Source organism: Hemicordylus capensis, chromosome 2 (genome assembly GCF_027244095.1).
Source record: "Hemicordylus capensis ecotype Gifberg chromosome 2, rHemCap1.1.pri, whole genome shotgun sequence".
Lineage (NCBI taxonomy): Eukaryota > Metazoa > Chordata > Lepidosauria > Squamata > Cordylidae > Hemicordylus > Hemicordylus capensis.
This window is the reverse complement of record NC_069658.1, coordinates 102,927,959-102,955,954: the sequence shown is the minus strand read 5'-3', so window position 1 is coordinate 102,955,954 and position 27,996 is coordinate 102,927,959. Positions and strand designations below refer to the sequence as shown.

The following is a 27,996-nucleotide window of genomic DNA, read 5'->3' as shown; positions in this document are numbered from 1 at the left end:
TGAAATTGTATTACTGTTTTTCTTCTTGTTAACCGCCCTGGGGTCTTCAGACGAAGGACATATTATAGACATATAAGTATAGACATATATATAAGTATAGACATATTAATAATAAATAAAATAAATAATAATAATATGTGATGCACTGCAGCATTCGTATTCAGTTAGACAGAAGTTCTGTATCTTCTGTTTCAGCTTCCCAATCATGGTCCATGTGGTGTGTCACTGTATCAGATGTTAGGTTCCCCCCAGCCTGCTGAATGTCATGGATGGCGGGAGACTTGAAATATTATAATGTAACCTCAAACATGTTCTGTATTGGAACTGCAATGGGAAAAAGAATAACATTAGCCTCATCACTATGGAACTGAGAAATCAACTTTAACCCAAATAAAAGAACAGTTTTAAGTAAATTGTTTTGGCAATGTAAGCTGAGCAAATGGTTCCAATAAAACTGTAAGCTCTCTTTAAACCGCTTGTTAGTTTTTGGATGAAGGAAAAGCAAATGATTTAGATTAAATAATATCATCCAACTCTGAGCTTGATTTGGGAGGGGGGATTTTGCTCTTGGCAAGAATGTAACTGTGTTTTACTATTGCACATGGCAATATTTAGTGTAATATTTCACTATTGTCCTCCATTGCAGCCAAGAACAACAATTAAAGGCCCATTTTTCATAGAATGAATTACTCGGATCAGATGGAGTCCCTTGTGGAAATGTACCATCATTCTGTGGATGGCTGAAGCCATATTTCTTTCATGGCATGTTCATAGCAAGGTGTGTGTGAGAAACCTGGGAAGCAGACTTCTAAAATAGGCTAAATCAGACTAAAGCATAAGGTGGGAGGATTTGCCTTTCCTACATGATGAATATTAGGTAAAAAGCAAGTGGGGAGAGAGAAAGGAGGCCTGCCTAGTCCTTTTGAAAAGAGAAATCAAAAGGGGGAAATAGCAAAACCTTGAAGGATTTTTCTTCTTCTTCAACAAAGGGTCAGTGAGAGCTGGCACTTGAAAGTGGGTCAGCATGCCTTTTCAGTGGACTGCTTCACTTGCTTGCATGGCAACAGTTCTCAGAACTCTTACTCCTACTGATTTCAAGTTGGAAAGCAGACAGAATGTGTAGCCATTGGTCTCCACACTAATGGTAGTTTCATTGATGAAAAATATTGTATTTCTCTGGGTTTTGCATTAACTATGTGAAATGAAGAGGGGTAGGAATGGGCTGCTGGAATTCAATAGAACTATTTAGCAAACAGTGCTCATTAAATACCCATCAGCCAAATAAACCCCAATTACTATTTTAGTCCAATCAATTATAGCGAAGATCTCACAGAAGTTTGCTTTTCAGGTGCTCAGTGTCAGGGACCTTGTTTGATAAATAACTTTTCAAGATGACTTATAATGCATCTTTAATAACTACCCCCCAAAAAAATGACCAGACTGTAGTATGCCCTATATGGCTCACTTCTACCTGCTTCTCAGTCTGCTACACCATGTCACATTTTCACAGGCTCACAGTTTTACAGAACCTAGAGAGCATCCTCCTTCTTCTCTTGAAGGCATCCAAATTCTTTATCTCTGTATCACAGGTTCTTAACCTGGGGTCTGTGGACCCCCAGGGGGTCAGTGGGTAGGTCCAAATCATCCATGGGAAATCTTTGCTGCACTCAGTTTACTACCTGGTGTGAACCAGAATAACATTTTTTTAAAAAAATTCTCCTGAACTCTTAATTTTTTATCTTAATGTTTATTGGAGTATGAAAATAGGTTTGGGCTACTTGTGTGGAGTGCCAGGATCAGAAGCGATCCTGGCGCTTCTGCCCTGCTAGCCTGACTTTCAACGCTGGCCCTTAACCAGAGTTAGAGAGCGTGCCCTCAACCCCAGGTTTGGGATCACGTGTGTGGTCAGGCTACACACAGAGTGTCCAATTCACTGGGGATTCTGCCAATGCACCGCACTTGGGATACCTGGAGGCCAGGTATTTTGCCCGGAAACATATCAGCAGCCAGTGTAGTTCCCTCAACACGGGAGTAATATGGTCTCTCATAGATGACCCAGAGACCAACCTGGCCACCACATTCTGGACCAACTGCAGTTTCTGGACTATGTACAAAGATAGCCCCACATACAGTGCATTGCAGTAATCCAGCCTAGAGGTTACCAGCATACGTAAACACCGTTTTGAGGTTGTTCATCTCAAGACACGGGCGCAACTGGAGTATCAGCTTAAGCTGATAAAAAGCATCTCTGGCCACCTCCTCAACCCGGGACACCAGTGTGAGGTTTGGATCCAGAAACACCCCCAGACAGTGTACCTGTTCCTTCTGGTGGAGTGTGACCCCATCCAGAACCGGCAGATCAATAGCGTCTCCTGAGTTCCAACCCCACACAATAAGTACCTCCTTCTTATCTGGATTCAGCCTCAGTTTGTTATTCCTCATCCAGCCCATTACTGCCTCCAGGCAGGCATTTATGGAGGCTTTGCCTTCTCCTGACGAGCGCATTGCAGTAATCCAGAAATAGATTTGGATGTCATCAGCATATTGATAACACTTGCACCAAATCTCCTGAAGATCTCTCCCAGTGGTTTCATGTAGATGTTAAACAACATCAGAGACTATTTGGAGCCCTGAAGGACACCAGAGGAAAGTTCAGATTTTGAAGAACAGCAGTCACTAAGAGACACCATCTGGAATCTGCCCATGAGGTAGGAGCGGAACCATTGCAAAGCAGTGCCTCCCATGCCCAATCGCCTCAGACGTTCCAGAAGGATATTATGGTCAATAGTATCGAAAGCTGCTGAGAGTTCTAAAAGGACCAACAGAGTCACACTTTGTCAATTCCCAATTGGATATCATCCTTCAGGCCAACCAATGCAGTCTCCACCCCATAGCTTGCCCGAAAGCCAGTTTGAAATGGGTCTAGATAATAAGTTTCCTCCAAGACCACCTGGAGCTGAGAGGCCACCACTTTCTCAATCACCTTGCCCAGCCATAGAAGGTTGGAGACAGGCCTGTAATTGCTTAACTCTGAGGAATCCAAGGCAGGCTTCTTCAGAAGTGGTCTAATTATTGCCTCCTTAAGACAAGGAGACATCCTGCCCTCTCACCCTTCTGAGAAGAGTAGGCATCCCCAAGAAAGATGGGATCAAAAAAGGAAGGCAAGATCAGTGTCCTACTCTCCTCCCAGCCATAAACCATATTGGGATAAATTATATTTATTATAGAAAATTATAGAAATCTATAAATTATAGATGTGAAGGTAGGTGCTCTTTGTATCTCCCTCGTTATTATGAGTTCTATGTTCATTCTCCTTACTCTGCCTACAGATATCTAACTCATCCAAATGCTGGGAGGATTTGGAACATGGCATTCACTGTGGAGCATTGCACTCAGTGTGAAGAGACTATAGATCACGTTCCTACTCCCCTTCTAGGAAGTTTGACCATGATTTTGGTAGAAGCCGCACCTGCTTTAGATCCCCGCCCTCTGCACTCTGTTGTGCAAAAGCCAACACACTCCAGAGCATCAAATGCCAGTTAAGACTCATGCTCCACAGCTGGAACAGGCTGCTGCCTCTTGTGCTCCAGTGTCTATAGTCCCACTGCTTCCATCGAACTTACTTCCATCACAAACAATTGCCCAACAACTGGCTCCTGTTCCATCAGGACCAATGGATGACTCTAGAGTGGGCCAGTCAAATTCAGAGCCTGATGAGATTTTATCTGAACACACTAATTCTGTGGATGTTCCTTCTGGTTCCCTCCCTACTGATAAGGTAAGGGATTAAGGGAGACACCATCAGAATAGTTCAAACTTTATACTGAGCAATTGTTGTGAATAGCCTCTGTGTTTGGTCTTGAGGTGCAACAGCGAGCAACTACGGTTTCCAACCTTGTTTGTGATTGGACTGATCAAGGTGGTTTCCCACAGCCCTGTTACCTTGCTGGGGCCTCCAGGATAGAGAGAAATTCTTCTCCCTCCCATAACACTAGAACCAGGGGTCATCCCATGAAACTGATTGCCAGGAAATCTAGGACGAGCAAACGGAAGTACTTTTTCACACAACGCATAATCAACTTGTGGAATTCTCTGCCACGAGATGTGGTGACAGCCAACAACCTGGATGGCTTTAAGAGGGGTTTGGATAATTTCATGGAGGAGAGGTCTATTGACGGCTACTAGTCGGAGGGCTGTAGGCCACCTCCAGCCTTGGGGGCGGGGTGCCTCTGGGTACCTGTTGCGGGGGAGTAACAGCAGGAGAGAGGGCATGCCCTCAACTCCTGCCTGTGGCTTCCAGTGGCATCTGGTGGGCCACTGTGCGAAATGGGATGCTGGACTAGATGGGCCTTGGGCCTGATCCAGCAGAGCTGTTCTTATGTACCTTGTCCTTGCCCCTCACAGTAATTGAGGTAGTTCATTCTGCTTAGGAGAAGCCAGCAACCAAACCCTCCACAGCAAAGTGACTGGATGCTACCTTTTTGACAAAGCACCCAGTGCCAAATTCATTCATAGTAGAGCCAGCACAGTCAAGAACAAGAAAATGATTGCTCATTATACCTGCTGACAGAGAGGGCAAGAAATTAGATGCAGTGGGGGAAAGGGTTTATTCTACTACAAAGCTACCTTGAGAACTGCTAATCACCAGGCACACTGAGCTAGATACCAGTATTTTCTCTTGGAAAAACTGAACCCATTCATAGATCAACTTCAGCAGGAGCAGAGGAGGCTGCTTCAGTTTTTCTTAGTGAAGGTCTTCATGTTGCTAAACAGCAGCTTCACTCTGCCTGCCACTGCACTGATTGAGGCTCTTGATCTATGGCTGCTTCTATTTCTTTTTCATGCCTGGTTATGCTTTCATATTCTGGCCCAAGAAGCAAGAACCCATTTAGAGGACCTTTGACTAGAAGACTGATGACACCCTCAAAAGGATTCAAAAACTACATTCTACAGCCAATTCTATGTGACTAGCACAGCAATCTGTCTCATCAACCAGGAAAAGGTTTTGGCCCAAACATCAGCAATCCATGCAGTTCACCTACTATTCTTCTGATTCATTTTGACAGCAGCACAGATTCCAGCAGCAAAAACTCTATATATTATCCACCTCCATGTCTCACACTGCCTCGTAAATCCAAGCAGTCCTACTTTAAGCACCAATGACACTAGGATACAGACTATCCCCCTATTACAATCCATTGGCTTATATCAATGTGAACTCATGGGTCCTGTCCGTCATTCAGACTGATTACAGAATAAAGTTTTAATCCACACCTCCTTTTTACAGGATCCACTCAGCAAGATCAACATCCAATCTTATGGAAGAGGTTCAGTCTCTTTTGCAAAAGGGAGCAGTTCAACAAGTACATCACAACCTCCACACAAATTTTTATTCAAGGTACTTTAAGGTCCACAAAAAGGATGGTGGATTGAGATCTATTCTAGATCTAAAAGGAGTCAAACTTTCTGTCAGATACTGAAAATTCTGAATGGTAATAGTTACCGTCATTTTGGCACTTTTCAGAAACAATGGTTTGCATTGCTTACTTCCATATTTCAATTGCCCCACACCATGACAAGTATCTCAGGTTTTGTATAGACCAAAACATCTACCAATATATGGTCCTCTCATTTGAGTTGGCTTCTGCTCCTGCACTCCCGTGTCTGTAAGAAGTGCATGTCTGTCGTGACAGCCCATCCTCATACCAGAGGAATAAGAATTTTCCCCTACTTCAATTACTGGTGGCAGTATCAAGGTCCCAGTGGCTTGCAGACATAATGATCATGCTGCACCTTCTCCAAACTCTAGGGCTACAGATAAATCACAAAAAGTCAAATCTGAATCTATCTAAAACAACAGAATTCCTAGGGACAATACTAGACTCCACAAGGGCAGCAGCATTTCTTCTATTGCAATGCATCGAGACAATCTGGACTACAGCTACTGCCATTCCACCTTCTTTGTACAAAGGATGCTGAGGATCATGGTCTCCACCACAGCAGTACTGGTCTCAGTATGTACATGAGACCACTGCAAGTTTCATTACCAGCACAATATTCAGAGAATCCCACTGGGGTACAACTCTCAATTGGTGGATCATTTGGACATATCTGTCACATGACACTTCCTTTCACCTCTCCACCCTGAAGTGTTCTATAACTTTGGATACATCCAAGAAGGGATGGGGAACTCATTTCAGGTCTATGGTTGTGGCAGGCAAATGGTCATGTGAGAAAAGGAGAAAAGCATATCAGTTTCCTGGAACTCCTAGCCATCTTCAATGCCCTAAAAGCTTTTCAGTGTTGGATTTCACATGAGAGAGTACTAGTCCTTACAGATTAGTGCTTACATTTGACATTGAAATGTTTGGACTTGAAATGGGCCGTTTCAAGTGTTTTGAGCTCAAAATAAAACACCCTTTAAATAAAGGGCCTGTTTCAAGCTTGGAACAAAACACTGATTTGAAATTTCGAGTGTGATTTCGGAGGCCTGTACTTCCCTTGTTGATTGGTTTTCTAGCTTCTGATTGGATTGCAATCCTATGGGGATTTGGGGGAAGGTTAAAATGTATTTAAAATTGCCTGCTTCCCTTTTTTTTTTTTTTTTTTTTGGTGGGTTGGATGGGAGAAAGTAACCATCATACCTACCATCCAGCCCACTTTGGTGTCCTTAGGAGCTAACCATAGGGGACAATGGGGTGTTTTGCATTTCCCCATTGTTCCCTATGGCTGAAACACTCAAAATGTTTTGAGTTTTGTTCCATTGAAACAACTGGGGCAACTGCTGTGTTGACGGAATATTTTGGCCATCTCCATTTTGTTTCAAGATCAAAGCAATCTACAAAATCCATTTTGTGCACATCCCTAAATTCTCCACAAGATTTGGCCAATTGCTCATCATATAGAAAAGAAGTCCAATGCCCTACCAGAAACCCTAAACAGTAGATTTCACAAATGGAAGTTGGACTCGGAGATCCTGTCATGCGTGTTCCAAAGATGGAGTATAACAATTCTTGGTAGCCAAGACAACCATGGTTTGCAATGCTCCTATACCTGTCAAACCACAATTACACATGCTTACCCAATATTCAGCACCTAATAACACTGGACTCAGGCACTTGTCTTCATCCAGATGTAGCATCTCTCCTTCTCACAATCTGGAAAATAATTAAGTTCCGTGCACAGGTGTCAAATATATTAGGAGCAGCGAGGAAGCTATCTACACAGAAATGTTATGCTGCTAAATGGAAGAGGTTTTCCACATAACACTGCTTATGTAAACATGCCTTGTTGCAGAACACAAGTATCCACCATCCTAGACTACCTTCTTTCTTTGAAAGTCTTACCCTAGCTTCATTGAAGTTTCACATGGTGACCATTTCTGCATACGATTCATCAAGTCTGTTTTCAAACAGTACAGTGAAAACATTTTTCGAGGGAGTGAGGCATGTACACCCACCTGTTCCTAAACTGTTCCTATCCTGGAATCAGAAAATTGTCCTGACCCAACTAATGCATAAGCCTTGTGAACAAACTGAACAATTGCACTTTCTATCCCTTAAGACTGCCTTCTTGGTGGAATTGCCAGGAGAGTGAACGAGCTAAGATCCATTAGGGCTGACCCACCTTTTCTGGTTTTTCACAGGTACTTGTTTGTGTCAAGTCCCGATATTTGATTTTTACTAAAGATTGTGACAGAGTTTCATGCTTCTCAGGAGTTGTTTACAAGTATTTTTTCCTAACCTGCAATCTGTTTCTGAAAGGGCCTATTTTTAAATTTTTATTTATTTGTTTGATTGATTGATTGATATCTATATTTTTTGGACTTGTAAAGAGTCCCTGCCTTTTAAATGGACTGGTCTAAATCATTTCAAAAATCCCAGGCTTTGTTTGTTTCTTTTGCAGGATGTGCTATACATTTTCAGATATCTACTCAAATATTGTCTAAATGGATGATTAGGTATGTGCGAGTCGGGCATTAACCTGGTTCGGTTCAAATCCAGACCAGATTTGAGCCACCCTGAGTATCTCAGGCTCAAGGGGGAATAAACTTGTAAAGGAGAATTCGGCTAGGATTCCCCCTTACAAGCACAGGGGATTTCCTGACCTTAAAAAGCTTTCTTTTAACTTTAAAGTGGTGGCTGTGGTATGTGTGAAATTCTTAACTTTTACCTTTAAAATGAAGGCCTGCCAGCAGCGAGACTCAGGAGGTAGGGGGCTCCTCCAACCACCGCACCAGCGGGAGGAATAATTAATATTTCCTTTTAAAATGAAGCCCCACTGGCAGTGGCAGTGGCTGCTGCTGCAGTCGGAGACTCCGGAGGCAGTGGCAAGGGTTCCTCCAGCTGCCCTGTTGCCCTCCCAAATGATAGTCCGGGCCAGCTGTGGGTGACACATAGGGACACCTCAGCAGTGTAATTTGTGATCATGTCATCCACCCCAATTCAAGATGGTGAATGCATGAACGTTTGAGGCTGAAGTGGGTTAACTTGTGAGGATGGTAATTATCAATTAAGATTATAGTGAAAGGAAAGTAGACAGATTAGTTTTTTACCAGAACAACATGTTAATGTCTGTAACCTCTTGAGAAATCCATCTTCTACTGAAAACATGGTAAATGATTGCTTGATGAATTTAGAACCTTTTGTATATCTTAAGTGGTCCTTGGCAGTTCATTCAACAGCAAACTTTCTTTCCGTGTGTCTTGGGAAAAGAAAATCAGTTACTTTTAACCATGCATTCTTGGCACAGTCACAAAATAGTTTGGTTTTCTTGAAACAAAATCTGCAGATAGCTACCCTTGTGCTGCAAAAGTCATGTCTCATTTTATAGTTAAAAGTGCTATAATTTCAATTCTCTTTACAGAAAATTATTTATTTATAAATCCTCATTAGCAGAAAACACTACAGCACCCAACATTTTGCACACTCCACCAGGCAACCTGGTTTCAGATTGCCATCGTTTTTAACTATGCTGTTTGAGCCATGGAGGCTATTCTCATGAGCCTCAATGGTTAGGCACAGCCTGGTTATGCATGGTCGCGTGCTGCAATGGGAGTCGTGCGGCTCCTGGCAGCTAACATTCAAAAAAATTCCCCTTAAATGTGGTTAGCAGAGTGAGTGCTCTGCTAATCCCATTTTTCTGATCATGAGATGCTGCAGCACGGCTCCACACCGCAGTGACTCATGAGGAGACCCACCGCCGGGGGGCTCATGCGGCTCAAGTCTTCGAGACTCAGGGGTCTCATGCGGGGCATCCTGGGACTTCTAGGGGCCAGGTAGCCCCCAATCTCTGCTACCCTTTCTGGCTCTGAGACAGAGCCAGTAATCGTGTGGATGGCCAATCCAGCCACCCATTGACGGCTCCCTGCTTGTGTGCAGGGATAGCGGGCTAAGTCCGCTCTCCCTGCAAACCACCTTGAGGCACCTCACTTTGCTTGTGAGAAGCGCCTCATTGCCTTCTGAAAGAACAGGTCTTAAGTTCCTCAAAGACACTGTCTCAGTGGTAGTCCTTTTAAGATTTTCTACTCCCAAACATTCATGTAGCAGACTGAATTCCAGAATGCATTGTCAGCACATATCCCATTGGTTTGTGGGTGAGGAGAGCTAGATGAAGAATATAAATAATAAGAGTAAAAGGGGTGAACCACATAAACTATTCAATTGCATCTTAGAACATTTCTTTAAATTCAGTTCTACTCTAGCAGAACTGTTTTGGCAGTTCAGAAGTTTGTAAACTTTGCAATGGTTTGTCCAGAGGGCATTAACTGTCTACATGATAACAATGTCACTATTTTACAGAGTTAACATTTATATTCAGCTAGAACTGAAGCCACTAGTCCTAATTAGGAGTTATTCATCCTAAACCTTCTCCCTACTACATCTAATTGAGGAAGCTGGCAGTAGAGTGAACAATAGAGTGAGCCTCTGTCACTTTGAGTTGGTATTAGGATTAAGGTAGAGTGAGCCCAGAATTATGAGCACCAGCAAGCAATGCATAACTGTGGAACTGGTCTATACAGCGAATCATAACCTTTCTAATTACCTTCTCTGAGTACTTCAAAGAAGCAGAGTAAACAGGCATACAGGGTAAACAGGCACACACTGCAGAGTGATATGCAGCAAGACCTCATCTGGAGGCATCAATCCTAATGATTTAGGCTCTAGGATCAATGGGTTCCCAAGGCAGTCTTGTGTAGTATCCTCAATCAGCTCCACCAGTGGTTACCCTGGTCCAGTGATTTTAGCTTTCAAACTGCAGCACAAGTGCCTCTGAGGTTCCAGGGAGAAGGGTTTGAACACAAAACAGGCACTAGGATGTGATGCCTTCCAGGGTAGTACTTATGACATTTGTCAATGAAATTTACATAGAGAACTCTGACTTTGTTTTATGTAATTGAACTCAGCAAATTTTCTGTGGTTGTTGAAGATGTTTGTGGGACATGACTAGCTTACTTTTCTTTGTGCTTCCAGTTGTTTCTTGTGAGTAGTTGCCTGTTATCTCCCCAGCATCTTCTTTTGCTCCTCTCATGGATTCTGCTCTGTATTTATGTGAAGCTGTTAGGCAGAATCATGAAGGGGTTTAGATTAAGGGATCATCAGTATGCTGATGACTCCCAGCTCTGTCTTTCCTTTTCATAGTCTTAGTACATACCATATTTATTCAAATAGAAGATGACTCTGAATATAAGATGATCCCCATTAAAAATTCTATCTGTATTCACTCCAAATGAAGAGGACTCTGAATTTAAGATGATCCCCCAGTTTCTAACATCAAAGAACTTGTGGTGGTGGGGGGGGGAACCTGATCTTGGATTCAAGTAAATACGGTGCTCAGTTTCTGGCAATGATCATGGAGTAGATACGAAAAAGTTGGCTATAAACAACAGTGAATTAATGATGGTTATGGAGATGAAGCAGACCAAAAGACACCTGGAACGTCGTTGGAGGAAAACTGGTGTTGAAGGCAACAGAACACGATTGCTTGCCCATATTCAGGAATATTCTATGATGATAAGAGCGGCAAAATCACATTATTTCTCCGCTCATCACATCAGCTGACTCTCGTCCAGTGGCCTTATTCCAGATTACCTGCTCCCTTCGCAGGAGTGTGGATCCGGTAGTTGTTCCATCTGGCCGCTGTGATCAATTTGCTCGATTTTTTGCCGATGAAGTCACCTGCCTTCGACTAGAGTTGGACTCTACCTCTACAGGATCTGATCAGATAGAAGAGACTTCGCTTACATGGGACATCTTTGAGTTTTTTGAGGATATGGATACAATTCTTCTGGGTATGGGTGCTGCAACATGTTGCTTGGACCCTTGCCCTTCTTGGCTGGTTAGAGTAGCCGGTGGGAATGTAAATTCTTGGCTACGGGAGCTGGTTAATTCTTCGTTACATGAGGGTTTTGTGCCAGCAGCCCTTAAAGAGGTGGTAGTTCACCCTCCCTTGAAGAAACCCTCCATAGACCCTGAGGTCTTTGACAACTATAGGCCGATCTCCAACCTCCCTTTTTTAAGTGAAGGTGTTGGAGAGGGTTGTATGTGCCAAGCTCAAGAGGGTTTTGGAGGAAACTAATTACCTTAATTCTTATCACTCAGGTTTCAGGACTCAGCATAGCACTGAGACAGCACTAGTCGCTCTGGAAGATGACCTTCTTTGGGACCTTGACAAGGGTACTGTCCCTCTCTTGGTCCTTTTAGATCTCTCAGCGGCTTTTGACACTATTGATCATGCTATCCTTCTCAACCACCTGCATGGGTTTGGTATCAGGGGCACTGTTTTACAGTGGTTCCACTCGTACCTTAGTGGGCGTGTCCAGTTGGTATGCATTGAGGACAGGTGTTCTGACCCATGGCCACTTCCCTATGGAGTTCCCCAGGGTTCACTTCTTCCCCCATCCTTTTTAACAGCTATATGAAGCCGCTGAGTCAGGTCATTTGCCAGTTTGGGGTGATATTCCATCAATACGCTGACGATACTCAGCTTTACATTGCCATCCCAGTGCATGCTGGGGATGCTGTTTCTGTGCTTGCTCAATGTCTGGAAGCTAATAAGATCTGGATGACTCAAAATAAGCTCAGACTAAACCCCACTAAGCTGCTCTTATTCAGCCCTCGTACCGGTGAACAGTTGGATCCAAACCTTTTTTTTTTTTTTTAATGGGGTGGCACTGCCCCCAAAGGAGCTTGTCTGTGACTTGAGGGTTCTTTTGGACTTGCTCCTCCTGCTTGAACAACAGGTGGAGGCTGCAGCTAGAAGTGCATTTGCCCAACTTCATCTGGTTCGCCAATTACGCACTTAACTTGATCGGCAGGCACTAATGACAGTGACTCATGTCCTTGTCATCTCCCGCTTAGATTACTGTAACATGCTTTACCTAGGGCTACCTTTGAAGACGATCAGGAAGCTTCAGCAGGTCCAGAATGCAGCAGCTCACCTACTTATGGGTGCCAAAAGATATGATAGGGTAACACCTCTCCTGCAGTTGCTGCACTGGTTACCCATTCACTTCCGAATTCAATTCAAAGTCCTGGTTCTTACCTTCAAAGCCTTGCAGGGCTTGGCGCCTGTTTACCTACAGAACTGCCTCTCCCGTCCAGTTACATCCCGTCCTGTTAGATCATTTCAGATGGCCTTTTCGTCGGTCCCTGGTTTTCGAGAGGTTCGGAGTTCTTAGATCTGCGAAAGGGCTTTTTCGGTTGCTGCCCCACTTCTTTGGAATTTTCTTCCCCTTCAGATTCATCTAGCCCCCTCTTTACTGCTCTTTAAATCCTTACTGAAGACCTTCCTTTTCCGCTAGGCATTTGCCTTGTAGTTTACTCTGTTTCTTTTCCATTATCTATTTTAGTTTGCAACTGTTTATGTAATTTTTGATTCTAATTTTTAATGTTACCTTATTTACATGTCATTGTACACTGCCCGGAGTCTTTGGAGTGGGCGGTATATTAGATGCTTCTAATGAATGAATGAATGAATGAATGGTTGGTATGACTTGTGATCTGGAGTCAGAATGCCTATCATTATTGGGATTAGCCTCCCAAGACCACTCAGTTTTACAATCTTAGGGTGCTTCTGGTACCAGCACTCCACTTAATTTACAGATTTTGGAGATAGGCAAAAGTGCTTTTCAGCAACCTTATCTGCTAAGAAAATGGCTATTATTTTTTCCAAATTTACTTAGCAATTTGAGATTACATTACATGTAGTATGGTGTGCACCAGACAAGGGAACCCCTCATGAGTTCTGAGACAGCAGTTGTTGCAGAATGCAACAACTGACCTACTACTGGTGTAGATCATTGGGGGCACCATATACACCAAAGATTCATCACATGTACTGATCTCCTGAAGCCTATTGAACTAAATTTATCTAGATATTTGCAAGTTAAAATCAGCAGTTTAAACTCCTTTGGTCCCTGCTAAGTTGGCAAAGAGGCACCTTTTAATGTGGTGATTCTCTTTATTTAGCAAGGGGAGAGTAACTGGCCCTATCCACCCCCAGCACAATACCTCCAGTGACTTTTGCTGGTGTCTATCATGTTTCTTTATAGATTCTGAGCCCTTTGAGGACAGGGATCCATCTTATTTATTTGTTATTTCTCTGTGTAAACCACCCTGAGCCATTTTTGGAAGGGCGGTATAGAAATCAAATAAATAGATAGATAGATAGATAGATAGATAGATAGATAGATAGATAGATAGATAGATATGCTGTGCATATACAATGCAACATAGATCCAATAAGGTATTAAAGTTACTTAAAAATATCTGAAAGTTACTAAAAATAATTACATGCTCAGGCATCAGCTGTGTACTACAGGGTATATTGGATACAGATCACTTGGCCACCCAATAGAACTTAATAATGCCTATCATTTGTCTAGCCGATTCTTAATCTGATATTTTAAAATATTTTTCACCTTTATTTCACTTGGGGTACATATGAAATGCTTGGCTCCTTGCCTCCACCCCCTTTTTAGGCCTTCAGAGTGAATCAGCAGGAAGGTTTCTACACTTTATCCTCATTGTCCTTAGGAGCTCAACAATCAGCTCTACAGAGATCAGAGGTGTTTTGAGGACTAACCCCTCTAACTACATCTTCCAGCCACTCAGTTTATAAGTGCCCCTCCCCACTTCATCACTGGCTTCCTGTATCTCAAATTGTCTCTGGCAGCTGTGGTAGTCTTGTCAAGAAAGGGAACTCTCACCAAGAGTTTCTGTTCCCACAACTACCCTTCTGGGAAACTCTTTGTGGGCTGCTCCGTCACCTTAATGACAGAGGTGCCAAAAAGTCCACTAGTAAAACTATTCTGCTGCTGGCATGGCTGCATCTTTGATCTGGGTGTGGACTTGCTAGTGTGGGGATAGCCTTAATGCCACATGGGCATGGCTGAGCGTGGTCACAGCAAGCTGTCACATGGTTCACTGCCCAACACACATGTAAAATACGTTTAGTCATTTTCATATTTCATACATGTTGCTGTGTTCAAATCTTGTATAATGGTTTTTAAAGCACCCATGACAAGTGGAAAGAAAAACATATTAATTACAGGAGCAGGAGGAATGGTAGGCAGGGTATAATGTGCTGCAAGGAGTACTGTGTCCCTGGAACCAAAATGCAAGGGAACAACAATGAAATAATACTTTAATGGGTCAGAGGTCTTCTCTGGATGAGAGAAGAGGGGATGATTTCTGCAAATCTCCCTTTCCTTTGCAAGCATTCTCTTCAACCTGCTAATATGTCCTTGCTGCAGAAGTAGGACTACACCTGCTTCAGCATGCTGCTTTTTGCTTGTATGATCACAGTGTTAATCACGATTTGGGACATAAACCCAAATTTCATACTTTCTTCTTAAACCTGGGTTGTTTTCTAACTTTTGCTTACCTCTCCTTTGTATTATAGAAGGCGTAACATGATATGAGCACAAAAGACATGCTGTTCTGGTAGCTCCAGGTCTTAACACTCACATCAATTTCTCAGGATGAATACAACTGAAGGAAGCCCGGGTGGGTGCGTGGCTGGGGCAGTCAGTCATGAGACTTGCTTCTGGGGGGCCCCCCAAGGCAGTGGGCCCCCAGACAACTGTCTCCCCTTGTCCTATTATAGTTATGCCCCTGTTCCTCAGCCTTTTCTGAAACCAGCTTTCTGGTTTTCTGAAACCATTAGTATCTGCGGATACTAGTGGGTTAAAACTAGGGTTGTGCATTTTGTTGGTTTTTCTGTTTTGTTTTTGGCCCGAATCCAAAACACCCCCATTTTGTTCTTTGTTCAAAATCAGCCAATCCGAAACACCCCAACTTTGTTCTTTGTTTGAAATTGCAAAATCCGAATCTGAAACTGTTTGGATTTTAAAAAATGGCCCCAGGGCAAAACTAGTGGGTGGGAGTGGTAGTACCCAATGGGTGGAAACCACCACCCAAATTTCAGAGGAATTGGGCAAAGGGCTGATTTTTGGTGAATTTTTGAAGTTTAAGGTTTTTCCCTTAGGGAATAATGGAGGTTTCAGCAAAAGTATAGCTTCATGTTGGGGGGAAAGGGGTGGCCCAGAGCAGAGTAGGGTGGGTGGTAGTGCCCAGTGAGGGCAAGGAAGCTGCCAGAATTAGTTCAAAGGAAATGGGCAGAGGGCTGATTTTTAAAGATTTAATGGAGTTTATGCGTCTTTAAAGTTCTTCCCCATAGGGAATGATGGAGATTTCAGCAGCAAACTACATTTGGGGGCACCAGGGTGGCCCAGAGCGAGTGGTGGTGTAGAGCACAGAGGGTGCCAACCACCCCCATGGGTTGCTAACCTATGGGGTACTGGTTTCTGAGATGTTTTGAGTGTAGATTCTCTGATAGCATATGAGAGTGGATTGTTTGTTGTATAAAATCTCATATGCTACCAGAGAATCTACACTCAGAACACCTCAGAAACAACAGAACCCAGCACCCCATGGGTTAGCAACCCATGGGAGTGGTGGCGCCCTATGTGCACTACAACACCACTCGCTCCTGACCACCCGAGTGCCCCCCAGGTGGAGTAATGGGTCTGCAAAAACCTCCATTATTCCCTATAGGGAAAAACCTCCATTATTCCCTATAGGGAAAAACCTTAAAGATGTGTAAACTTCAACAATTCCTAAGAAATCAGTCCTTTGCCCTATTCCTTTGGAATCTGGGTTGTGGCAGGCAACCCTTGGGGCACTGCCACCCAACCCATTATTTTGCCCCTCAGGCCCCCTTTCTGCCCCAAAGACATGTCAACTTCAGAAATTCTTTAAAAATCAGCCCTTTCCCCAATTCCTTTGGAATCTGGGTGGCAGCAGGCACCCATTGGGGCACTACCACCTGACCCACTCTTCTGCCCCCAAAGCCCCCTTTCTGCCTCATTTCCACCTCAAATAACATCAACATCACATATCAACAACAGCAGAGCTTTGCAAAGAACCAGGCGGATTTCCAAAGGTCATGCACATGCATATCCCACCACTCCCCCAGAAATGCAATTGATCTATACACAACAGTGTGAAACAACAATGAAATGCACACTGCACCACTGGCCAATGAGGGTAAATGCACTTCCCCCATTGGCCAATGAGGATAAATTTTACCCTCAAATTTCCTTAAAGGGAATAAGGAGGCAATTGCCAGCAGATCAGTACATGCCTTCGCTGGCCAATCTGCAGGCTGGAAGGGCCAGAAATTCGAACAGATGTCAAAACCCAAAATTGAGACCGAAGGTGAAAGACTTTCGCGATTGCAAAATGGAGTTCCAAAACAGCCGAAACACCAAAATGTTTTGTATCCGAAACAGGGACATTTTGTTTCAGCTGCAAAATTTTCTGTTTTGAGCATTGGGTGTTTTGTTTTCACTACAAAACAGCCGAAATGGCCTGTTTTGTGCACAAAACATTTTGTATCAAAAACGAAACGCACATCCCTAGTTAAAACCCATGCATCCATCATTCCCAGAGGGCTGGAAGTGACCGTGGAGTTCACTTCTAGCCACCATTTTGTCTCTAGGAAGCCAGGAAGAGATAGAAGGAGCCATTTTGTGGCTCGTTTCTGGGGAAAATTGACTTTCCCCTGCAATATTTTGTGGGTTAGGGCGTCATTCCATCCTTTGGGGGCATTTCTGTGCACATGGGGGACCCATGAAGCATGCCAGAGGAAGTTCTGGCCCATTTGGGAGCTTTAAAAACATTTTCCCTCCACCTTGGAACCTAACCCCCTTTCCCCATAGAACTAATGCCTCATTACTCATGGTTCTGTTACTCATGGTAGTAGGTGAGGAATGGAACCCCCATGAGTCACGAGGTTCTCCTGTATTAAACAGGCTGTCATTTATTTTTTAAAAAAATTAAATCTGCTTTTTCACTACAACACTGAAGAGATGAATATTATAGTGCTCTTATCTTTGTGGCATATTAGTCATTGAGGTCGTTCTCATGACCTTGCAGGGGAGGGTGGGGGCGGAGGCAGGCTATGATCTCCCTGCCTACCTCATCTCTGCTGCTCACACAGCACACAATCAGTGCTGCGTCAAGCAGCAGAGCCAGGAGCCAGAGAAGGAAGTCCACCAGTGTCCCACAAGAGCGTGGTGCATAGGGGGATTCCCCTGCTGCCAGGTGCCCTTGCCACCCAGCTTTGTGTGCACTCAGGCTGCAGGCAGCCCCAGCGTGCACATGGCTGGAAGCTGAGGTCGAAGGGCACACTCACACCCTTCTACTTCAGTCATAGCCCGGATAAAAATACTCAGGCTACCTGGCGGGGGAGGACTGGGACTGGGCCCGATCTCAGCGCTGCACACAAGCAACCATAGCTGGATATGGCTGTGCAAGCCCAAGTAGGGCTGCTCATGTGCATGCCCTTGTTATGTTTTCTGAGAGCTTAAATGGACAATACATTTTCTTATCATCTGACTAAAAGTTATCTTTAGTTAAAGGACCATTGTGGTTATTGTTGTGTTTCTTTTACATTACATGATTATCTCTTGTCTTGATTAATTTTATTTTATTTTTAATTATTATTAATTTGATATATTTGTATACTGCCCAAAACTTATACATCTGGGACATTTACAATAAAACAATACAAACAAAGCAAAATAAAAGAGTTAAAAAAACTTTACAATAATTTAAAAATTAAACCAATGTTAAAAACTATTAACACATTTTTTAGAAGCATTTTGCTCACTAGTACATATTTCTAGCATATAGATAGAAACAAAGTTTTTTATAATAGTGCTTTTCATATTTTCCTTTAATCATGGACAGTTATTTAACTCTGAAAATCAGGACGGTTTGTTTTCTGCCCAAGAATAAGAACACTGCTTAGTTTTAATTGGATGCCCTTCATATATATTGTTTCTCAAATCAAATTCACTTATTTATATTCCTAGTTGTTTAAAATATCCTGAGGGATTTGAGATATCTCGCATTTTGGGTGGTATAAAAATGTGATGGATAAATAAATAAATAAAATTAATATAGGAAGCTTGGTAGCAGCAACCACGTTCTAATATAAAATCTCAGGAATAATCCTGGTTAATGTTTGATACAAACAAAATACAAAAGAGATTTAACTTTAGAAAAGAGAATTAACTTTAGCCCATACAGAAAGCAACCCCCCCTAATCTTCCTTTGGTCCCTGTAGTATTCTTTTAAATAAAATTGGCTGTCTCCTGTATTATACTAAAATGCTATTGCAATAACATTAATCAGAGTCTTATAGGTAACCTATTCTAACCTTCACCCATGAGCCTGTGAATATTCCCTGCATACTAGCACAGGAGTAACAAAGGCAAGCATAGCATCTCTTTGAATGGTAAGGGCTAGGGATGTGCACAAAAACAGCTTGGCCTGTTTGGTTCAACTTTAAACCAGCTTCGAACCAGGGTGGGTAGCTTTGATTTTGCTTGAACCCCACCAACCCACCCTGGTTCAGTTCAAATTCAAACCCAATTCGAACTGGTCTGAAAGGTACTGCATAGGGTATAATGAGGAATTGAACCAGCCCATTATTCCCATTATTATGCAGTACACCTAGGGGCACAAAACCAGGGTTGGTGGTAGGCACCCAGTGGTGCCTACTACCCACCAAACTCCAAAGCAATTGGATACTCCTGCAATATTTAATGATTTTTTGAAGATTTTTTCCAATTTTTGCATTTCACCCATAGGGAATAATAGTAGTGTGCACGGATCGGTTCGGAGGCCATTCTACTGGCCTCCGAACCGGTCCGGACAAGGGGTGGTTTTAGTTCGGGAGGGTTAGGGTGGGGGGGTCCATTAAGGGCGGGGGGGGCTTTACTCACCCCTCCCGCGCTTTGCTGCTTTGGCGCCATAATTACTTTAAAAAATGCACCGCAGTATCATTTGCCGCTCCGGGGCTCCTTCTTGACTGCAAAATCGGGCGGCAGGATACTTCCCTGCCGCCCCCAAAGCCCCCTCAAGCCATTTGAGCGCTTTAAATCTCGCCCCGGACCGAGTGCTAAAGCGCTCGGGCGGGCGGCGGGGAGATGTCCGTCCGTCCGCCCGCCCCCTTCCCTGCCTTCTGCGAAGTGCAGGGAGCCTTCTGCGCGCGCGCAGAAGGCTCCCTGCTTCTGCGCACGCGCGCGCAGAAGGCTCCCTGCACTTCGCAGAAGGCAGGGAAGGGGGCGGGCGGACGGACGGACATCTCCCCGCCGCCCGCCCGAGCGCTTTAGCACTCGGTCCGGGGCGAGATTTAAAGCGCTCAAATGGCTTGAGGGGGCTTTGGGGGCGGCAGGGAAGTATCCTGCCGCCCGATTTTGCAGTCAAGAAGGAGCCCCGGAGCGGCAAATGATACTGCGGCGCATTTTTTAAAGTAATTATGGCGCCGAAGCAGCAAAGCGCGGGAGGGGTGAGTAAAGCCCCCCCCCGCCCTTAATGGACCCCCCCACCCCAGTGCCGAGCCGCAGGTCCGCGGTCCGGTGCACACCCCTAGGGAATAATGGGGATTTGAAGCAGCCTCATTCCCCTCCCTTTGGGGGTGTCAGGGCACCCCAGGGTGGGTCTGGGGGCACAGCAGGTTGTGACATAACTCCCTCCAGGCAGCCCCAACCCAGTGGGGTTTATGGGGGTTTTTTCCAGGGTTTTTTTTGTTATTGTTTTGTTTTTAGTTTCTGGCCTTTTAACAGTCTGAGTAGTAGCATCAGAATAGCTTCTCTAGTATGTGTGTGTATTCTCAATGAATCCCTATGAAGTTCTCTCGATGAATCCCTATGAAGGACTTTTCATACACACACACACACACACACACACACACACACACACGCACACACGTATGCATGTATGAAATGATCTTCATAGGGATTCATTAAGAGAACTCATACAGCCACCAAGAATCCAGTTTGTGTTTGGAATTGCTGCTGTTTGAATTCTCTCAATGAATCCCTATGAAGAACTTTTCACAGAAACAAAAAAAACTCCGGGGTGGAGCAGGGAACATAAACCTCATCGGCTTAGGGCTACTTGGGGGAGTTGTGGCATAACCCACCATGGCCTGAGATCCACTTTGGGGTGCCCTGGCTCTCCACAAAGGAGAGAATGGGCCAGCTGGGCCTCTTCAATCTCAATTGTCCCCTATGGGAGAAATGCAAAACTTGGGGGGGAAACTTTTTTCAAAAATCACCTAAAATCATGGGAGTGCCCAATTGCTTTGGGGTTCAGGTGGCAGTTGGCACCCATGGGTGCCTACCACCTACCCTGGTTTTGTGCCCCTAGCAGGCCACAACACCAATACACAGTGACACAACTCAAAGGACGGTGGTTTGCCCAGAACTGTGTGCGGTCCATTTCGGGGTCTTCCTCCACAGGCTCCTCCAAGTACTGGGCAATGCATTGCGCAGCACTGGTGGGCCTGGTAAGCTGAGCCTCCCGCAAACCGGGCAAGTCTCCAAGGCACATTCACTTAAACCACTGGGCTGATTTAGCAGCAGGAACTGCCTATTGTGTTGGTGCCACTGCCTCGGATGCCATGCTGCCAGACTGGGAAGAAGAAGGGTGGGAGCTGAAGGGCTGCCCACACTACTGCTGCTGGGTGTGGGTAGCACATACTCGGGGGGCACACCATCACCACCTTCCTGGTCTCTGCCGGTCCTAATGACCTCCTCTTCCTTAATTCTACTGACCAGGAGGTCCCTCCACCTGGGCAAGTAATCAGTGCAAACATTGCCCTTGATGGTCAGGTCATAGAGACAAGCCAGGACGTACTCCACCCTGTCACCCAATTCATCAACCAGCCTGTCAACAACCCTGGTCCTCAGCCTTCTGGCCAGAGCACACCCGTCAGGGGTGATCAGTTCACCCATAAGCTTCTCCAGAAGGAGAGCCGAGGGCAGGGCCTGACTCAGAGGAATGGTGTCACCACACAAGCTCTTTGTGGCAAACAGGAAGGGCTCAAGTGCTGACACCCTCTCAGCACCAGCAACAGCAGGCCAGAAGGAAGCCAAGCAACTTCAGCCAGAGTGATTTTGCTAGGATTTTCCTCCTTTGGGAACCCCCACCTTTGCCCTCCCCCCGGCCAAGAGGGGGCCAGTTCTCAAGGACGGGCACAGTGCAGAGCCTACCAGAAAGCCAATTATCTGGTCAGTCAGGGAAGCAAGAGCTCAGCCAATGAATCAAACAACACAAGTCACACAGAATGGAGGACAACATCTAAAATGGACTTCTAGAACCTTCGAACTGGCTCGAACCGATTCGAGCCAAACCTGGCTTGATCGGTTCAAACTTGGACCAGCATTGCCAGTGCAATGCCCTGTTTGGTCCAAGTTCAAACCTTCAAACTGAACTGGTTCAAATTCAAACCAGTTTGAGTTCAAAACTGTTGGCACATCCCTCCAGGATTTCCTGGGTGAAGGCGTTTCTTCTCCTCCAGGACTTCCAGGGAGCATCAGCAAGCTCACAGACTGGCAGTCCTTATCTTGTCATCCTAGGGACTCAGCAAGTCCCTAGAAGGCACATTGTTGTCGTCTTTGTTATATTTTTGAGGGAAGGGAAGAGGCTTTCAGATGACAATCCTTGTCTATGAATAAACGATGGATTGAGAGGAGGATTCTGGGGGAGGGAGGGAAGGAAAGAAGAAGAATCCATCTACTAATCAAGGCCTTAGAAGCTCTGTCCTGCCTGCATGAGGAGTAGTTATTTTCTGCTTGTGGAAGTTGGGCATAGGAATCTGAATTCATTCAGATAGTACCAATTAAAGAAAGCGCATGTAGCAGTATTCAAGAATTCTAGCAATGCATGCACAATGTATTCGTCTTGTTAGAGCTACCTCTTTTAGAGCTGCTCTTTGGTGCTCTCTCTGGTTAGCTGTAACACACACAAGCACAGGAATGCTTGAGTTGGGGTATAGGTTAGGCATTTGATCTGCTTCTTCCTAAAAAAGAGGAGGATTAAACCACATAGTGAGCCAACCACATGGTGAGCTATGATCCTACAAAGGATCAGTTTCTCAGTCTGAAAGAAAATAGACAGTCTGCTACCAACTCTTCTCCGGATCAAGCAAGGGGCCTCTTTGAAATCTTAGGATTCCATAACATCTGACCCAGGTAAATTCTAGACTCCAGAATTGCAGAAACATGCCATGTAAAGAGAAGAGAACAAAGAAGGGGAAGAAGAATTTCCTTGTCATCTCTCTGCTTCACTCCTTCTGTTTAACAGATTTGCTTCCCCCTTTGTTGAAAAATAGGCATATTCGTATTGAATTTTTTTGCTTATATTGTGAAAAGGGCCACTGTGCATGGTGTAGACTTCCTTGTCCAAAAGTAAGCTGCTGATATAAACAGTTATAGGCCAACCAGACAGAGGATGTATCAGAAATTTTTTCTCTAGGCCCATCATAGCTTGGGAGTTCTTCTAGACCCAGGCCTCACTCTGGTTTTTCAGGTTGAGGCTATGGCCAGGAGAGCTTTCTATCAACTTTGGCTGATACTACAGCTGCGTCTGTTCTTTGAAGATGGTGATCTCAGAACTTGGTGCACTCTTAGGTAACCACTAGGCTTGACGACTGCAATGCACTCTATGTAGGGCTCCCTTTGTATGTAGTTCAGAAACTTCAGTTGGTTCAAAATGCAGCAGCTAGATTGGTCTCCGGGGTTTTAAAGCAATTGCGCTGGCTACCAATAGGTTACCAGACAAAATACAAAGTGCTGGTGGTTACCTTTAAAGCTCTAAATGGCTTAGGACCAGATTACCTAGGAGAGTGCCTTTTTCTGCATGATCCCCACTGGACACTGAGGTCAACGAGAGAGGTCCGTCTCTGTATGCCACTGACTTGTCTGTCGGTGACTTGGGTGCGGGCCTTCTCTGCAGTTTCTCCTAGGCTGTAGAATGTGCTCCCTTTAGTCATTCGTGGTTTAATATCTTTGCCAGCCTTCAAAATAGCCCTTAAAACACCATTCCCCCCCCCCAGCCAGGCTTTTAGTAATTTCTGAATGTTCTTTTAAAATTCTAACTGCTGTTTTTAACAGTTTTATTTTGGTTTTATTATTGTGTTTGTTCTTGTGAACTGCCTAGAGCCTTTGGAGTCAAAGCTTTTTATACTATTAATTTTATCTAGATTAAATAAATAATAAAAAATAAATAAGTATAACAAGCACTACAGCACATAGACCACCACATCTTCAGTACCACAAATACAAAAACAGCAATACAATGACAAATATGTAAGCTGCAGTATCATGTCCTTTAGGGAGGGCCCCTTCTATTTCTAATTTGGCAATTCCAGCTGTGATATGGGAACACCAATTCTCAATATTATATCTAAAAGAAGGCTCTCACACGGCTATAATTAATTATAAGCTGGACCAACTTCCAAGCTGGAGCCCAGTCACTGTCTCAGAAGTTGAAACTTTGGTTTAAAAATGTAAGACAGGTAAGGCTTCTGGAATTGACTGTATTACAATTGAAGTTATTCACAACAACCTTGATTGGTGGGCTCCTCTTCTTGCTTCCTTTTTTACCTTCATAGACACTACTGCAAAAATTCCTGAGGATTGGTGTGTTTCAGTAATAGTCCCAATTTAGCAATAGCACTTACATTTATATACCGCTCTATAGCTGGAGCTCTCTAAGCGGTTTACAATGATTTTAGCATATTGCCCCCAACATTCTGGGTACTCATTTTACCGACCTCGGAAGGATGGAAGGCTGAGTCAACCTTGAGCCCCTGGTCAGGATCGAACTTGTAACCTTCTGGTTACAGGGCGGCAGTTTTACCACTGCGCCACCAGGGGCTCTTATTTACAAGAAAGTATCAAAGGAGGATCCTAACAACTATCGCCCAATTAGTCTCATTAGCATTATTAGTAAACTCTACGCTAGATAACTCCTGGGGAAATTACAGGAATGGCTGGATACTCAGGACATCTTATCTCAGGATTTCAAGAAAGATACTCTACAACATAGCAAGTATTTATTTTACAATACTTAGCTGAGAAATATTCCTCCCCACCTAAGTCCTCCTTGTATGTTGTGCTTATAGACTTTAAAGCAGCTTTCGATTCCATTGCCAGAAATAGACTCTGGACAAAGTTAAAGGAATAGATCCACATTTTCCATAGATCCATGTTTACTCTTATGAATCTACAATCTTCATCAGAACACCCGCCTCAGAGTGCGGTGTAGTAGGAAAGGGCATCTCTCGGCTGAGATAACTACTTATAGAGGAGTACAACAAGGTTGTATTCTTGCTCCTGTTTTATTTAATTTTTATATAAATTCAATAGTTTCTCATCTGAATGACCTTGCTCTTCATGCCCCTGAACTTGCTAATAGGCATGTTTCGTTATTCTTTTATGCTGACGATATTGTCCTGTTATCTCAAACCAAGATAGGGCTAAGTCATGCCTTAACTTCCCTGAGCGTCTATACTTTGAAAGAGGCCTTGGGGGTAAACTATACCAAGACTAAGGTGATTGTTTTTGCAAAATGCCCCCAAACCCATAAATGGTCCAAAAACTGACATAATATTGAGCAGCTGGTATTTCATTCCAGGGGATCCCGGAAAGCTCATCTTAGCTTTGTTTCTCACAGTGCCCAACAGACGGCAAATGTGATTAAATCTTTTTACTTTTCGAGAGGCACTCTTTTTCCCCCAGCAGTTGTCAAATTATTGAAGGCTAAAATATACCCTCAAATTCTTTATGGCACACAAATTGGGCCTTTTGATAATTTTACAATATTAGAAGTAGTTCAAACTAAATTCTTAAGGGCCATCCTTCAAGCCCCCAGAGGCACAGCTAATGTGGCTCTTCGTAGAGAGGTTGGGTTTACCACCTTGAAAATGAAAATCTGGTTTTGTATAATCAAATTCTGGCTGCATTTAGTTTTCTTCCCAGTTGGTTTAGCTCCTCTAGTGTTAATTGACACCTTTACATCTAAATGGGAAAGCTCTGAAAACAAAATTGCCCAAGAAAAACTTATAGGGAGGGGTTTAGATCAGGCGATATGTTTTGTCAGGCAACAACTATTGGATATAGATCTGCAGGAGGAGTGTGCATGACTACCAAGGGGAATGTATATAGGCTCCCAAAATTTCAGTCACAAACCAGCTGAATATTTAGATCATGTGTTTTTACCTAAGTTTAGGAGAGCATTGACCCTTGCACGTTTGAATGCCCTTCCTTCTGCACTTCTAGACGGGAAATATAAATGAGTTCTGTATGCATTGTGTCATTGCACTTGTGGCTCGGGACACAGAGTCAGTTGTTCATGTTATTCTGTATTGTCAGTTTTATAGGGATGCTCATATTAAGTTCATTACTCCTCTCTTAAAGAATCATCCTGGCCATACGGATCAATTTTACTTGGATTTTTTGCTGTCAAATTTTAAATCTGTTACCTCTAATAATGTGGTCAAGTTTTGTTTTGTTGCATCCAAACTTCGCAGAGCTTGTATTAGCAACCTGAATATTTTGTAAATTATAAATGTACTATTTTAAATGATAAACTGGTCTAAGGACCGTAATAAACTTACTACTACTACTACTACTACTACTATTATAGGCTGCAGAAATTTGATGGTACTTTCCATGCAAAGGTGCCATTGAAACCTGAGTTCTGTAAAAGCCTGCCTATGTGTGAAAAACTTCTACTTTTTCAGTTTGCCTTTTAATTGAATTTAAGTAGTTTTAATGGATATTAATCAATTTTATGTTAATATTTTAAATGGTTGTATTTTTGTGTGTGTGAACCACCATGAGCCATTTTTTGCATGGGTGGTATATACATGAAATAATAAAATAAATACTAGATGTACTTGATCCTCATATGATCCTTTTTAAATAGGCCTTGCCACCTGAAAGAATTTGAAGCCTTAATCACATTGATATCTATGCTAAGCTAACATATGTTTTCTCTAAGCTAGGTAACGCACTCAGAGCTTACAGGTGAAACTCGGAAAATTAGAATATCGTGCAAAAGTCCATTAATTTCAGTAATGCAAATTAAAAGGTGAAACTGATATATGAGACAGACGCATTACATGCAAAGCGAGATAAGTCAAGCCTTAATTTGTTATAATTGTGATGATCATGGCGTACAGCTCATGAAAACCCCAAATCCACAATCTCAGAAAATTAGAATATTACATGGAACCAAGAAGACAAGGATTGAAGAATAGAACAATATCGGACCTCTGAAAAGTATAAGCATGCATATGTATTCAGTACTTGGTTTGGGCCCCTTTTGCAGCAATTACTGCCTCAATGCAGCGTGGCATGGATGCTATTAGCCTGTGGCACTGATGAGGTATTATGGAAGACCAGGATGCTTCATTAGTGGCCTTCAGCAATTCTGCATTGTTTGGTCTCATGTCTCTCATCCTTCTCTTGGCAATGCCCCATAGATTCTCTATGGGGTCAGGTCAGGCGAGTTTGCTGGCCAATCAAGCACAGTACACTGTATACTTTTCAGAGGTCCGATATTGTTCAGTATTTGCATTACTGAAATTAATGGACTTTTGCACGATATTCTAATTTTCCGAGTTTCACCTGTAGACCCCTGCAGCACTAGCTCCTCCAGGGACAGCCAGGATTGGATCCAGCCACCTTTTTCAAGTTGCTCCAGAAAACACAATCTGGCAGTGATTGTTCTGCCAGCTCATTAAGTTTCTTCCAGAACAAAAACAAAAAGGCCATTCACATGACCAGTAAACCCCAGAGAAGGAGAGGGGGAGGGGGAGGCAGGATCATTCCTACCTTCCCCCTCACAACTACTGGGGTTCTTCAAGCCACACCACTCACCGGCCCACACAGTTGCTGCTGTGGCAAGGGGCATGGCTGTCTGGAGGTTGGGGGAATGAAACCCGGCCTCCAGGAATCCCACAATGCATCACGCAAGCAGTGGAGCGGTAGTGCATTGTGGAAATGCTAGAGGCTGGGCTGCTCTTTCCCTTGGCCTGTATTACTTACATGGCTGTCAACAGCCCAGTTGCCCACATGACCGGTTAGTGGGTGGGGGAAATGCAACCTCTAACCTCACTTTTAGTCTGGGTAAAAAAACCCCGGGCTACCTGGCCAAGGAGCACCAGGGTGCCAATCCCAGCATTTCTCACAAGCAACTCTTCCTGGGTAGAGCTGCGCTGACCCAGGTGGGGCTGCTCGTCAGGACAACCTCATAGCTAGTTCATCATAGTGTCAATAGATGGAAGTGCAGCCGTTGCCTTAAGTGCCACTGGGGTTCCCGATGTTAGAGACAAGAGGCTTCTCGAGTATTTATTCTGGAGAACCTCCAACTTTTCATAGTTCCTCACACTGCAGATCTATGGACTGTCTAGTATTTGGGCAACAGCTTTGCTTGCAAAAATGTTGAGGCCTGCGACTACCATACAAATATATCTAAAATAAAGAGGCCCAGGTCATGTTTGATGAAAGTTAACTGCATTGTTTTTGCTTTTGCTTTTGTTAGTTTAGCTTCCAACTAAAAATGTTTTAGTTGTTTGCCTTTGAATGAAATAATTGTTTAAACTTACTTCAGTAGCAGTTGATCACAC

At 43.8% G+C, this 27,996-nt stretch overlaps 1 protein-coding gene and 1 long non-coding RNA gene across 5 annotated transcripts in view; one reads left to right on the top strand and one right to left on the bottom strand.

Annotated features, from left to right (window-relative positions):
- Positions 1 to 27,996, top strand: part of PCSK5 (proprotein convertase subtilisin/kexin type 5) — a 440,322-nt gene that overhangs the window by 270,248 nt on the left and 142,078 nt on the right. The window lies entirely within an intron of this gene.
- LOC128344407 (uncharacterized) lies at positions 136 to 27,996 on the bottom strand. Its single transcript, XR_008315838.1, has 3 exons — positions 27,976 to 27,996; positions 7,082 to 7,157; positions 136 to 324 (listed from the first exon to the last, which is right to left on the bottom strand). It is a non-coding gene; the product is annotated as an uncharacterized LOC128344407 (long non-coding RNA).